This window comes from Bos mutus, chromosome 14 (genome assembly GCF_027580195.1).
Source record: "Bos mutus isolate GX-2022 chromosome 14, NWIPB_WYAK_1.1, whole genome shotgun sequence".
In the NCBI taxonomy this organism is placed as follows: Eukaryota; Metazoa; Chordata; class Mammalia; order Artiodactyla; family Bovidae; genus Bos; species Bos mutus.
The window spans coordinates 59095445-59108084 of record NC_091630.1 but is presented as its reverse complement, the minus strand read 5'-3'; positions in this window follow the sequence as shown (position 1 = coordinate 59108084).

Below are 12640 nucleotides of genomic sequence, written 5' to 3'. Positions count from 1 at the left end.
CACTGACCGAGATACAGGGTCAGTCCACGTGACCTATTCTGACTAGTGTCTGTCCAAAATCAAAGGCAGCAAAAATGGTGAACAATCTAGGCCCTCACCTATTTCTCCATAACAGCAATCAATAATAAAATAAGTTCTCAAAGGCCACTTAATAGCTTGACAAAAATCTGGCAGTTGTCAGGAACTACTGCTATCATTAGACGAAATATTCAAAGTGAGTCAGTAGTTTAGGGGCATAAAGACTTTTCCTGCTTAAATACAGGACAGACCAGTGTGTTCTAAAGTGGAATCACATGAAAGAGAAGAGCCAGAAAGTAGGGGTCCCAGATTCAACCCAACACTCCTGCCACAATAGTTCTTATTTTACCTGTTTTCTTTGTCTAGGAAAAAAAAGTTGTAAAAGTTTTGAAAAGAATATAGAAGAATTCTCCTGAGTCCAACCAGAGAAAACCCTCCGATGGATTTATTATGAATAAACAAAATAGCCATCAATTATAATAGACCTTGAGGAATTCAGGTGGCAGGAAGTATTCATCAGGCTTTTAATTAAGTTTAGTGTCTAATTAACTATGATAATGAGGAAAGCATTATCAGACAAATAAAGGCGGTGTGTCTGAAGTTCCCAGGTGATGCAGTGGTGAAGAATTCCACCTGCCAATGCAGAAAATGTAAGAGATGCAGGTTTGATCCCTGGGTCAGGAAGATCCCCTGGAGGAAGAATGGCAACCCACTATAGTATTCTTGCTGGGAAAATCCCATAGACAGGGGAGCCTAGTGGGCTACAGTCCTTGGGGTTGCAAAAGTGTCAGACAACTTAGCAAACTGCTACTGCTAAGTCCAGTCGTGTCCGACTCTGTGTGACCCCATAGACGGCAGCCCACTAGGCTCCTCTGTCCCTGGGATTCTCCAGGCAAGAACACTGGAGTGGGTTGCCATTTCCTTCTCCAATGCATGAAAGTGAAAAGTGAAAGTAAAGTCGCTCAGTCATGTCTGACTTTTGGCGACTTCATGGACTGCAGCCTACCAGGCTCCTCCGCCCATGGGATTTTCCAGGCAAGAGTACTGGAGTGGGGTGCCATTGCCTTCTCCGTAGCAAACTAAGCAGCAACAACAATTTGTTTAAAAGAAAGACAAGCAACTTGTCAAAGTAGCAGAGGCTTTTTGATTGAAGGTCTTCAAACAAAAAAAGTCAGCAGTAAAATTGGAAAGCCTTATTCTACCTCCCTGTCTTCAACCCCTATTCTCATTGCTCACATTTACAAAACTGAGAGCCCACTGATGGGATGAAATTGACCACTGAGGCCAAGCTGGATGTCTCAAGGCTGGGAATAAGTAGCAAGAAGCTGACCATTCCATATTTGACACTAGCATCAGGGTGGAAATCTGATTTACCCTGTGCAATCGTACAGATTCTTGCTCTTATTTCCAAAGAAACAGTATCATCATGATTGAAGAAAAAGAATCTAGTCACTTGAAATAGCCTTATATTTTTACAATAAAAAGAATCATTATATACTAATAAAACTCTATGAAGTGTATACTGTCTTACCTATGAGAAAATTACTGTCCTACAAGGATTAAAAATTGACTTTGAATTTTAGAATGAGGAAATATCTTTGAAGTGAGTTTGAGTGTCTTCTTAATTTAGAAATTTCGTCTACATCTCCAACTTGTGATTATTTATTCTGTTTGAATACTTTCTGTGATTCAAGAAAATTCACTCCACTTTTGAACAACATTCATTATTAGAAAGAGCTTCCTCATATAAAGGGAAAATCCACTTCTCCACGAACTTCCCAATGGGTCTGAGTTCTATGCCTTGTGTCTGTACAGAATAAATCCAACCCCTTTGCTGCAGAACACTGAACGTTTTGGGGGTGTTCATTTCAGCTGATGGTTTCTACCCCATTCTAATTCTGGTCATCCTTTTAATGATGCAATTCAATTCATAAAGAGCTCTCTCGAAAAGTAATAACCACACTGGACATGTAAGTGTTGGTGGTGGTGGTGTTCAGTCATGTCAGATTCTTTGCGACCCCATGGACTGCAGCATGCCAGGCTTCCCTGTCCCTTACTATCTTCCAGAGCACATGTAAAAAGTATACAGTAGGGAACTGCCAGATCCTCTGACTTGTACACTAACACCAGTCGTCCTGAACCCTGTATTTATATTGTATTTTTCAGAGCCATCAAGAAGTTACATCCTACAACCTTTTTAAAAAATATATTAACCATATTTGATCCCTAGGTCAGCAAGATCCCCTGGAAAAGGGAATGGCAACCCACTTCAATAGTCTTGCCCAGGAAGTTCCATGGACAGACAACCTGGCAGGCTACAGTCACAAAGAGTCGGACACAACTGAGCTACTAATACAACCATATTAGAGCTACCAACAAACAATTGCTTTCTTAATAGAGTTCATCACATTTATTCTCTTCAACTTCCTCTTGTTTGTATTAGTGTAAATACAGTGTCAAGATATTTTTAAAATATGATGTTGCCATCTAACATGTGTGACCTAACTATACCATGCCTGTGGCATTCCCTTAGCCATGCATCTGAAATTTTCCACCTTGTCAAAGAGGCAGATTTCTACAACAGGCTCTAGATCTTCTGAGGCTCAGAACCTGCAGGGAAGCAGGGAGGGGAGATCATGCGGGCAGGAGGCAAGCTGACCTCCCACAAGAACCCTGAGCACAAGAACAGCCAGGGACCACAGGCACATTGGGAGCCCCCAGGCCACCGGGGCAGTCCTTGCAGGAACATCCCCTGGAACAGACTTTGTAGTTCCTTGGGGGAGAGAATTTGACTTCAATTGCCTGACTTTTCTTATCCAGATCTTTCCTGACAACTGGAACATCATGTTTTCAAACCACAGCACTGGGGTGAGTTTTCCAGATTTCCCGACAGGAGCATGAATGAAAAGAGGTATCAACACTGAATATTCATCTGTTCTCTCAAGACAGTGGAACTGCTAACACAAGGGTTACAGCTGGGATCTTCCTGCCAGATGTAACCTGACCAGAGGAGACCTGTGAGACCCCTGCTGAGACTCTCCAACCTCTCTTCTCATTGACCCTCCCGGCTATGTGCACATCTCTGCAAAGCCTAGACACAGGCAATAAAGGATGGACTTCAAATTGTCTCCTTTTCTGTCTCTTCTGAGTTGTTCGTTGTTCAGTTGCTCAGTCGTGTCCGACTCTCTGCAACCCCATGGACTGGGGCATGCTAGGCTTCCCTGTCCTTCACTCTGTCCCCAAGTTTGCTGGAACTCATGTCCATTGAGTCTTCTGAGTTGTTGAGTGTTAACTACCTAGGTGGCGCTAGTGGTAAAGAACCCTCCTGCCAAGAGACACGAGTTTGATCCCTGGGTCAGGAGATGCCCTGGAGAAGGAAATGGCAACCCACTCCAGGATTCTTGCCTGGAGAATCGCATGGACAGAGGAGCCTGAAGGGCTACAGTCTGAGGGGTCGCAAAGAGTCGGACATGACTGAAGCGACTTAACACGCACACATATCCATTGAGTCTTCTGGGTAACTTCCCTAAAATCTGGAAAAGCAGAACACAATAGCCAGAATAATCATCCTGATCATCCTCCCTTGCAGCTTACTTTAGACCCCACCCCTGGAGTTACTAGTTATCATCAGAGACACGTAGGCGTGAACCACATGCTGATGGCGTACAGGGCAACCTCGTGGTATTTCTTATCTGACTCCATCACTTCCCACCTAAAATCCTGGAGGCATGGAAACTCCAGGGAATATGCTGTCCCTATATATTATATATATATATATATAAACATAATATATATATATATTTAATGTTTATATGTTTAATATATATACATTAAACATTATATATATTATATATATGTATATATGTAAAATGTAAAATTTTACAATGTTTATGTTTAATATATATATTACAATTTTATAATGTTTATGTTTAATATATATATACTTTAAACACTGTATATATATTATATATATGTATATATGTAAAATGTAAAATTATATATGTGTAAAATGTATATGTATACATTAAACATATAAACATTAAACATATATATATATATATATATAAAATGTTTATATATATATATTATCCAGGGACAGCATATTCCCTGGAGTTTCCATGCCTCCAGGATTTTAGGTGGGAAGTGATTGAGTCAGATAAGAAATACCACGAGGCTGCCCTGTATGCCATGAGCATGTTTAATATATATGTATATATTAACGTATATATGACTTCCCTGGTGGCTCAGATGGTAAAGCGCCTTGCTTACAGTGTGGGAGACCTGGGTTCGATCCCTGGGTTGGGAAGATCCTCTGGAGAAGGAAATGGCAACCCACTCCAGTACTCTTGCCTGGAAAATCCCATGGACAGAGGAGCGTGGGGGGCTACAGTCCACTGGGTCGCAAAGAGTTGGACATGACTGAGGGACTTCACTTCACTTCAATGTATGTATGTTTATATACATACAAACATATATGTATATAAATTTATATGTTTATATACATATAATGTACATATGTTTAATATATGTTTAAACATATATATGTTTAATAATCATATATATGTGATAATATATATATAAACATTTCTAAAATATTTTAAAAATAAAAAAATATTTTTCTTCCTAAACTCATAAACCTGGAGCTCTGGGGTGAGGGATGCTCAGTGGAAAGTCCCCACCATTTTTCCCCTCCCTCTCTGATACTTCAGTCCACATGACCAAACTAGCAGCATGATGCTTCAAGTTGTATAGTATTGTATAGTCCAACAAGTTGTATTGTTGGACTAATCTTTCCACAAATATACACTCTGGATAAAATTTAAAAACAACTAGCTGAAGACACTAAAGAACAGACAAGAGCAGGAAGAAGATTAACACAAGGAATGAGGGAAGGCTCTGGATGAATTTTCCATTTTTATGGCTTTTAACCTGAGGGTAGGTCCCAGTCCACTTGAGTCCCATGCCTCACTTGAGATTAAAGAAATAATTTTTTGAAAACTTATTTGCTTGAAGAATAAGAGAACTGAGATTGGCTAGAACTAGCAGCTGGAAAACGAGGAAGAAAATCTCAGAAATGAGAGAGCCAGAGAACAAATTCTGTATATAAACATGGCCCAGACCCCTTGCCAACCTCCGAATCACACTTGCACAGGCCCACTCTAGGGAGAGTGAAAAAGAAGATGAAGTTTGTGGCTTGAGTTCAACAAGTCACTTATCTGCCCAAACAAAATACCAACACTCTTTGTAGTAACATGGCAGAGTCCAGATCTGCATGGGATATCATAACATGCAGGACACATTTCAAAATTATTTGACATACAAAGGAACAGGAAAACATGACCCATACTTAAAAGAAAAGACACTCAGTAGATACTAACTCTGAAATGGTCCAGAGGTTGGGATTAACTGAGAAAGATTTTAAAGCAGCTATTAAGGCTATGTAGCAGCACACAACAGAAAACAATGCAAAGAGAAAAAATTCTCAGCAGGAAATGGAAACCCTAAAAAAGAACCAAATCAAAATTCTGTGACTTAAAAGTTTAATCATTGAACTTAAAAATTCATTGGATAAGCTTAAGAACTGATTGGGAATGTCAGAATTAAAAAAGAGATAAAAATTAATATCTTCGAATATGTTGAGAAAAGCAGAGAGATAAAATGTATATTTTAAAAAATGAACAGAACCTCAGGGAACTATGAGGGAACCTGAGGGAACTCACAGGTGAAAGCAGGCTATTCATGCTAGTGGTCAGACATAAAACTGTTCCAAGATAATCACTTAGCCAGATGTCCCAAAGATGAAATTATCCCTCATTCACCTATAGAAAAAACTCTGAATAACTTTATTAAATATAATGCATACAATCCATGAGTTTCCAGTAACACTAAGAAATTGGGTCATAATGGCAAAATAAGCTTGATAATGCAGACCATGTGAAAGTTAGAAAATATATTATTTCTTGGAAATACACGAAGCTCAAGAACTAAAAGGCTCCTAAAAGACAGACTTAAAAGTCCTCTTGATGTAAAATAAAAATTGAATTACAAAAAGAGACAAGGTCTTTTTACAGAGGCTCACATTTAAAAGTCTGGGACCTCACAATGGTTGCTGGGCCTTGACCAGGAGTCAGTTGCTTGACAACCAAATCCTGCAGGCTCAGCTAGTCCAAGGAGGTAGTCTTCTTCTCTTAGAATTTTTAAAACTCTCTACAACTCTAGGAAGACAATTCCAGAAAAATATAAGAAATAATCAGTCAATCTACAATATTAGCTTGGAACCATGGGCTTCCCTGGTGGCTCAGCTGCTAAAGAATCCGCCTGCAATGCAGGAGACCTGGGTTTGATCTCTGGGTTGGGAAGATCCCCTGGAGAAGGTAACGGCTACCCACTCCAGTATTCTGGCCTGGAGAATTCCATGGACTCTACGGTCCAGTCCATAGGGTCACAAAGAGTCAGACACGACTGAGCACCTTTCACATGGTATTAGCACATTTGAAACTGGTATTAGTAAAGTGAAGTCGTTCAGTCGTGTCCGACTCTTTGCAAACCCATGGACTGTAGCCTATTAGGCTCCTCCGTCCATGGGATTTTCCAGGCAAGAGTGCTGGAGTGGATTGCCATTTCCTTCTCCAGGGGACCTTCCCCACCCAGGAATCGAACCCGAGTCTCCCATATTCCAGGCAGACGCTTTACCGTCTGAGCCACCAGGGAAGCCCCGGTATTAGTAAGTGTAATCCATTTGGTAATCATCACTATACTTCTGTGCATTTTTTTTTTTTTTTGCTTCTTAAAGTATTTGAAGCATTCCTGCTGCTGCTGCTGCTGCTGCTAAGTCGCTTCAGTTGTGTCCGACTCTTCGTGACCCCATAGACGGCAGCCCACCAGACTCCCCCGTCCCTGGGATTCTCCAGGCAAGAACACTGGAGTGGGTTGCCATTTCCTTCTCCAATGCATGAAAGTGAAAAGTGAAAGTGAAGTCGCTCAGTTGTGTCCGACTCTTAGCGACCCCATGGACTTCAGCCCACCAGGCTTCTGTGTTTGTAGGATATCCCAGGCAAAAATACTGGAGTCGGTTGCCATTTCCTTCTCCAGATTTGAAGCGTTGGGTGAGTGAAATCCATGATTTTATTTGATGTTTAGAAGAGTTTGATTAAATTAGTTTGCAATCAATGCTTAAGCGTTTAGATAATTTAATTTGTTAAATGTGTAAGTTTTGATTTATTCATCTTAAGCAACATGTAAATACTTAGAGAAATATCAATCATGTATGTTTCATGTGTGAAGGAAGTTGAAATAAATCATAATATTAAAATGGACATTAGGCGCGACGGCGTCCTGCGTCGTTCCTTTTGAAACGAGTGGCGGGGAACTGCTCCGGAAGCCCCTGGCGTCGCTGTCTGCTGGGTGGAAGCGTGTACCGTCATCCGTGGGCCTGGTCTTTAAAAAAAATAGAAAATAAAAAAAATAAAATAAAATGGACATTAAATAGAATATAAATAGGTGATAGTATTATTTAGTATTTGAAGTGCTTTTGTTCACTGAGAAGAATCCAGTCAACAATTTTTTACAAAGTTCTACAGCCAATGTGAACAAAACCTAGAAGGAAACATATTTTATGCATATTTCCATAATATCATATTACATGCTACTCAAATTCCAACTTAAGAGATTTCTAGCATTAGTATCATAAGTTCCATTTTCAATAGATCAGATTCAATCCAGTTCTGACAAAAGGATAACACACTGTTTTCTCCTTAGCAAGAGCTGCAGCTCAAGGGAGGTCATTTTTGCGTTCCTGACTGAGATTCACACCCCACCAGAAACACATGTAATGTTCAGTGGCTTTTCTTTTGAGGGTCTGTGTCTTAGCTCCCTTGTCAGGCTGGCGAGGGCCTCCCACATGAGGGAGTGGGGAGCGACTGCTTCAAAGGGCACAGGGCTTCCTTTTGGGGTGATGAAAAGTTCTTGAAATTACATAGAGGTGATGGTCGAACTACATTGTGAGTGTGCCAAAGACCATTTAATTGTATGATGTAAAATAACCAACAGTTACATGTGTGTTAAATTAAATTAAAACAAAAGAACAGTGGAATGGGGGGAAATGAACAAGTCACTGTTAGATGAGAAAGAGTGTTTTTGAGGGAAAAAAAAAATATTTCAAGCAGATAATGTGAAGACGCAAAGAAAAGTGATGGGCTTGCAGGGGTGAAGAAGGGTCAGACCTGCTTCATTCTCTCACACTGAAGTGAGGGGGATACACTGGTAATATATAAATTTTTCAAGATCCTCCCAAATTCTTCCCAATTTATTTTTGGAAATTTGGGACCAAAGAGGGAACTGAAAATCAATACAGTCAGTAATTTAATCTGTATAGACCTCAGGAGTAGATGAGTTAAAACAAAAAAGGGAGTCAGCAGGCTATCATGTTAGCCTTTATCAGAGTCAGGTCACTGGTTACTTTGTCTATGTGGGACCAAACCCTAGTGATGTCCAGAATTGGATCAATGCTTTCACCATTGAGTAAGCAAAATAATTAAACAAGAAGAATTATTTTTGCCTAACAGATTGACAAATTTTAGGGGGCAGGGGAGGAGATTTTTTAAAATTTTTAATTTTTTTATTGTAGTAGAATTATTTTACAATGTTGAGTAGTTTCTGCTGTACAACGAAGTGAATCAGCCATATGTATACAGATATCCCCTCCCTCTTGATCCTTCCTCCCACTCCACCTGTTCTCATCCCACCCCTCTAGATCATCACAAGGCACTGAGCTGGGTTCCCTGTGCTGTAAGCAGCTTCCCAGTAGCTAGCTATTTTACATGTGGTAGTGTATTTATGTAGATTGACAAAATTTTAAGATTACTATGAGCTGGTATTTGTAATATGAACAGCAGCATATTCCCATGCCAACATCTCAGTAATGTAAATAAAATCAACTTCCCTAGAGAGTAATTTGGCAATATGTAATCAGTTTTTTAATATGCATATCCTTTACCTAGCCATGTTACCTCTGTGAATTTATCCCAAGGAAAGAATTAGTAAGGCATACAAAGTTACATGTACAGATATGTTCATCATGCTGTTATTCATAATAGTGAAAAAGTGAAAAGCGTGTTTTCTCAGTTCTCAATAGGGAACTCATTAAATACATCATGGTTCAGCCAATGCATGACTATTGTTATGATAGATTCAAAAATAATCATGAAGATCAATATTCATTATAAAGAAAAATGCTCCTAATATGTTATGCTTAATAAAAAGATTACAAAATAGCACTGTAATATAATCACATTTTTATATGCATAGAAAAAATATGAAAAGGCACACATCAAAATGTTAATAAGATTTCTCTCTGGGTGGTGATAATTTTCATTTTTACTTTACACCTTTTTGTATTGTCTGGATTTATTTCTATTAATGTGTTATTTGGTGGCTCAGAGGGTAAAGCGTCTGTCTACAATGCGGGAAACATGGGTTCAATCCCTGGGTCGTGAAGATCCCCTGGAAAAGGAAATGGCAACCCACTCCAGTACTCTTGCCTGGAAAATCCCATAGACTGAGAAGCCTGTTAGGCTACAGTCCATGGGGGTCCCAAAGAGTCAGACATGACTGAGCGACTTCACTTTCACTTTTCATCACAAGAAAAAATAAAGTTATGTTTATTTTGAGCAGCAGTCTAGTAAAGGAAAAGATAAAAGTGAAAAAATTTTTTAAAATAAGCAAAATCTCTAGAGCAAAGATACCAATGGACTCTCTCGTGTTGGAGTTCAAACTTAATAGGTTCAGGCCACTTGATTCACTTGTGAATCAAAGCTCTTTTCTTTTTTAAAAAATATTTTTTCAATGTGGACTACTTTTAAAAGTCTTTATTGAGTTTGTCACAGTACTGTTTCTGTTTCATATTTTGTTTTTTTGTATGCGAGGCATGTGGGATCTTAGCTCCTAACCAGAGAGTGAACCTATAAGACGTCCCTGGTGGTCCAGTGGCTAAGATGCTTCAGTCCCAATGCAGGAGGCCTGAGTTTGATCCCTAGTCAGGGAACTAGATCCTACATGCCACAACTGAGGGTTGGCGTGTCACAACTGAAAATTTCGAGTGCCACAAGGAAGACCCAGTGCAGCCAAATAAATAAATGAAAACAAGATAAATACGATATAATGCAAAAAGGAAATCTTGTCAACCATCTTTTTCATAAAAATTAGCATCGACCATGTTAGTAGGAAAGAAAGAATGAATACAGGTTCAAATGTGACCCAGGTGGAGGAGGGAAAGTAAAGTTTTTTCCAGGAGGAAATGGATGGAATGTGTCTTTCATGTAGTATTATCTTTAAAAAAAAAAAAACAACAACTTTTCTGGGATTCACAACCTCCCTGTGCAGCCTATTATAGTATTTCATCAGCTTGAGGCTCAAGAAACTTAATCAATACCACACTTGCCTAAATTTAAGGCCAATTATTCTTTTGCAGTCTTGAACACACACAGAAAACACTGTTCATTTCCCAGAGTTATCCCACACAGGTTTCACAAAATCCATTTGTTTCCTGGAATACTTGAAAGATCCCTCTTTATAGCATTTCATGATGGCAGCACCAATCAATGAAACGAACAATTCCTAGATTCGATTTGCAGGATACTCAATACATTTTATACAGAGAATTTATTTGCTGTCTACATTCTAGCTTTCATGTAGTTCTGGACATTGATCTTTAGGGGAATCAAGACTTTTTTGATTTATCAATAAAGCAAACTATTTTTGAACGGATTCTAATTTCTTAACTAGTAGAACTTCTTGCTTGGGATTTAAATACCATGGTGCATTTTCTACAAATCAATTAAATTGCTTTTTTATATGAAGTCAGTCAAGTGATTTTTTTATCCCAAGAAAATATTTTGGTCTTCTCATACACTCATTTATTCAGTAACTATAAAAGTATTCTTCAAGGAAGCAAGGACTCAACAGTCGGTGATACAACTCTTAATTTGCTGATTCTTGATACTAATAATGATGGGAGTTAACTGGTGATCCAGTGGCTAAAACTCCATGCTCCCAAAGCAGGAGGCCTGGGTTCAATCCCTGGTCAGAGAACCAGATCCCACATGCCTCAACTAACAGTTTGCGTGCTGCAGCTAAAGACTGCACATGCTACAACTAAGACCCAGTGCAGCCAAACACTATATATATATATATATATATATATATATATATATATATATGGAGAAGACTCTTGAGAGTCCCTTGAACTGCAAGGAGATCCAACCAGTCCATTGTGAAGGAGATCAGCCCTGGGATTTCTTTGGAAGGAATGATGCTAAAGCTGAAACTCCAGTACTTTGGCCACCTCATGGGAAGAGTTGACTCATTGGAAAAGACTCTGATGCTGGGAGGGATTGGGGGCAAGAGAAGGGGACAACAGAGGATGAGATGGCTGGATGGCATCACTGACTCGATGGACATGAGTCTGAGTGAACTCTGGGAGTTGGTGATGGACAGGGAGGCCTGGCGTGCTGCGATTCATGGGGTCACAAACAGTGGGACATGACTGAGCGACTGATCTGATCTGATATACACATATACTTAAAGAATCCTCCTGCCAAAGCAGGAGATGCGTGTTTAGTCCCTGGGTCGAAAAGTGGGGGTGAGGAGCAGAAAAACTAAAACAATACAAAATATGTATGACTAAAATCAAGTGATGGGAAGAGGGAAAAAGGGAGAGTAGTAACATGTAGGCTTGTCACCCTTGTTAAGAACACAGATGTGTGAGCTCAGTTGCTCAGCTGTGTCCGACTCTTTGTGACCCCACAGACTGTAGCCTGCCAGGCTCCTCTGTCCATGGGATTTCCCAGGCAAGAACACTGGAGTGGGTTGTCATTTCCTTCTCCAGGCGATCTTCCCGACCCAAGGATCAAACCCATGTCTCCTTTGTCTCCTGTACTGGCAGATGGGATTCCTTACCACTGAGCCACCTGGGAAGCCTCTAATAACATGGAACTTGATCCAAATGCAGACCAGAAACACAGAACTGTCATCTTAATTAACTTAACGCTTAGTTTCCTGGGGAGATGGACATCCTGAGTGAAGAACTGGGCTTAACAAATTGTAAATTTGGGTGTGTATATTTTGCCATAACAAAGAAGTAACAAAAGTATATTTTATCAGAAGAAGGAAATGACAACCCACTCCATATTCTTGCCTGGGAAATCCCATGGACAGAGGAGAGTGGAGGGCTGCAGTCCACGGGATCACAAAGAGTCAGACACAACTGAGCGTGCACACACACACGCAGTGCATTCTGAGGAAAGACCATAGGTGTGCCTTAGAGCTCTGCATTCAGGGCTTCTTGAAAGATGTCACTCACTTAGTATGAATAGAATGCTAGACTACTAACTTTAAAAAACAGACATGCAACAACCAACAAAGGCTTACTGTATAGCACAGGAAACTACAGTCAGTATCTTGTAATAACTTATAATGGAAAATAATTTCAAAACAATATGTGTGCCTGTACAACTGAATCACCTTGCTGTGCACCTGAAACACTGTAAGTCAACTGTACTTCCATAAAACATATACATTAAGAAAAAAAATGTATTTTAAAAATAGTAATCGTATACACAAGTAC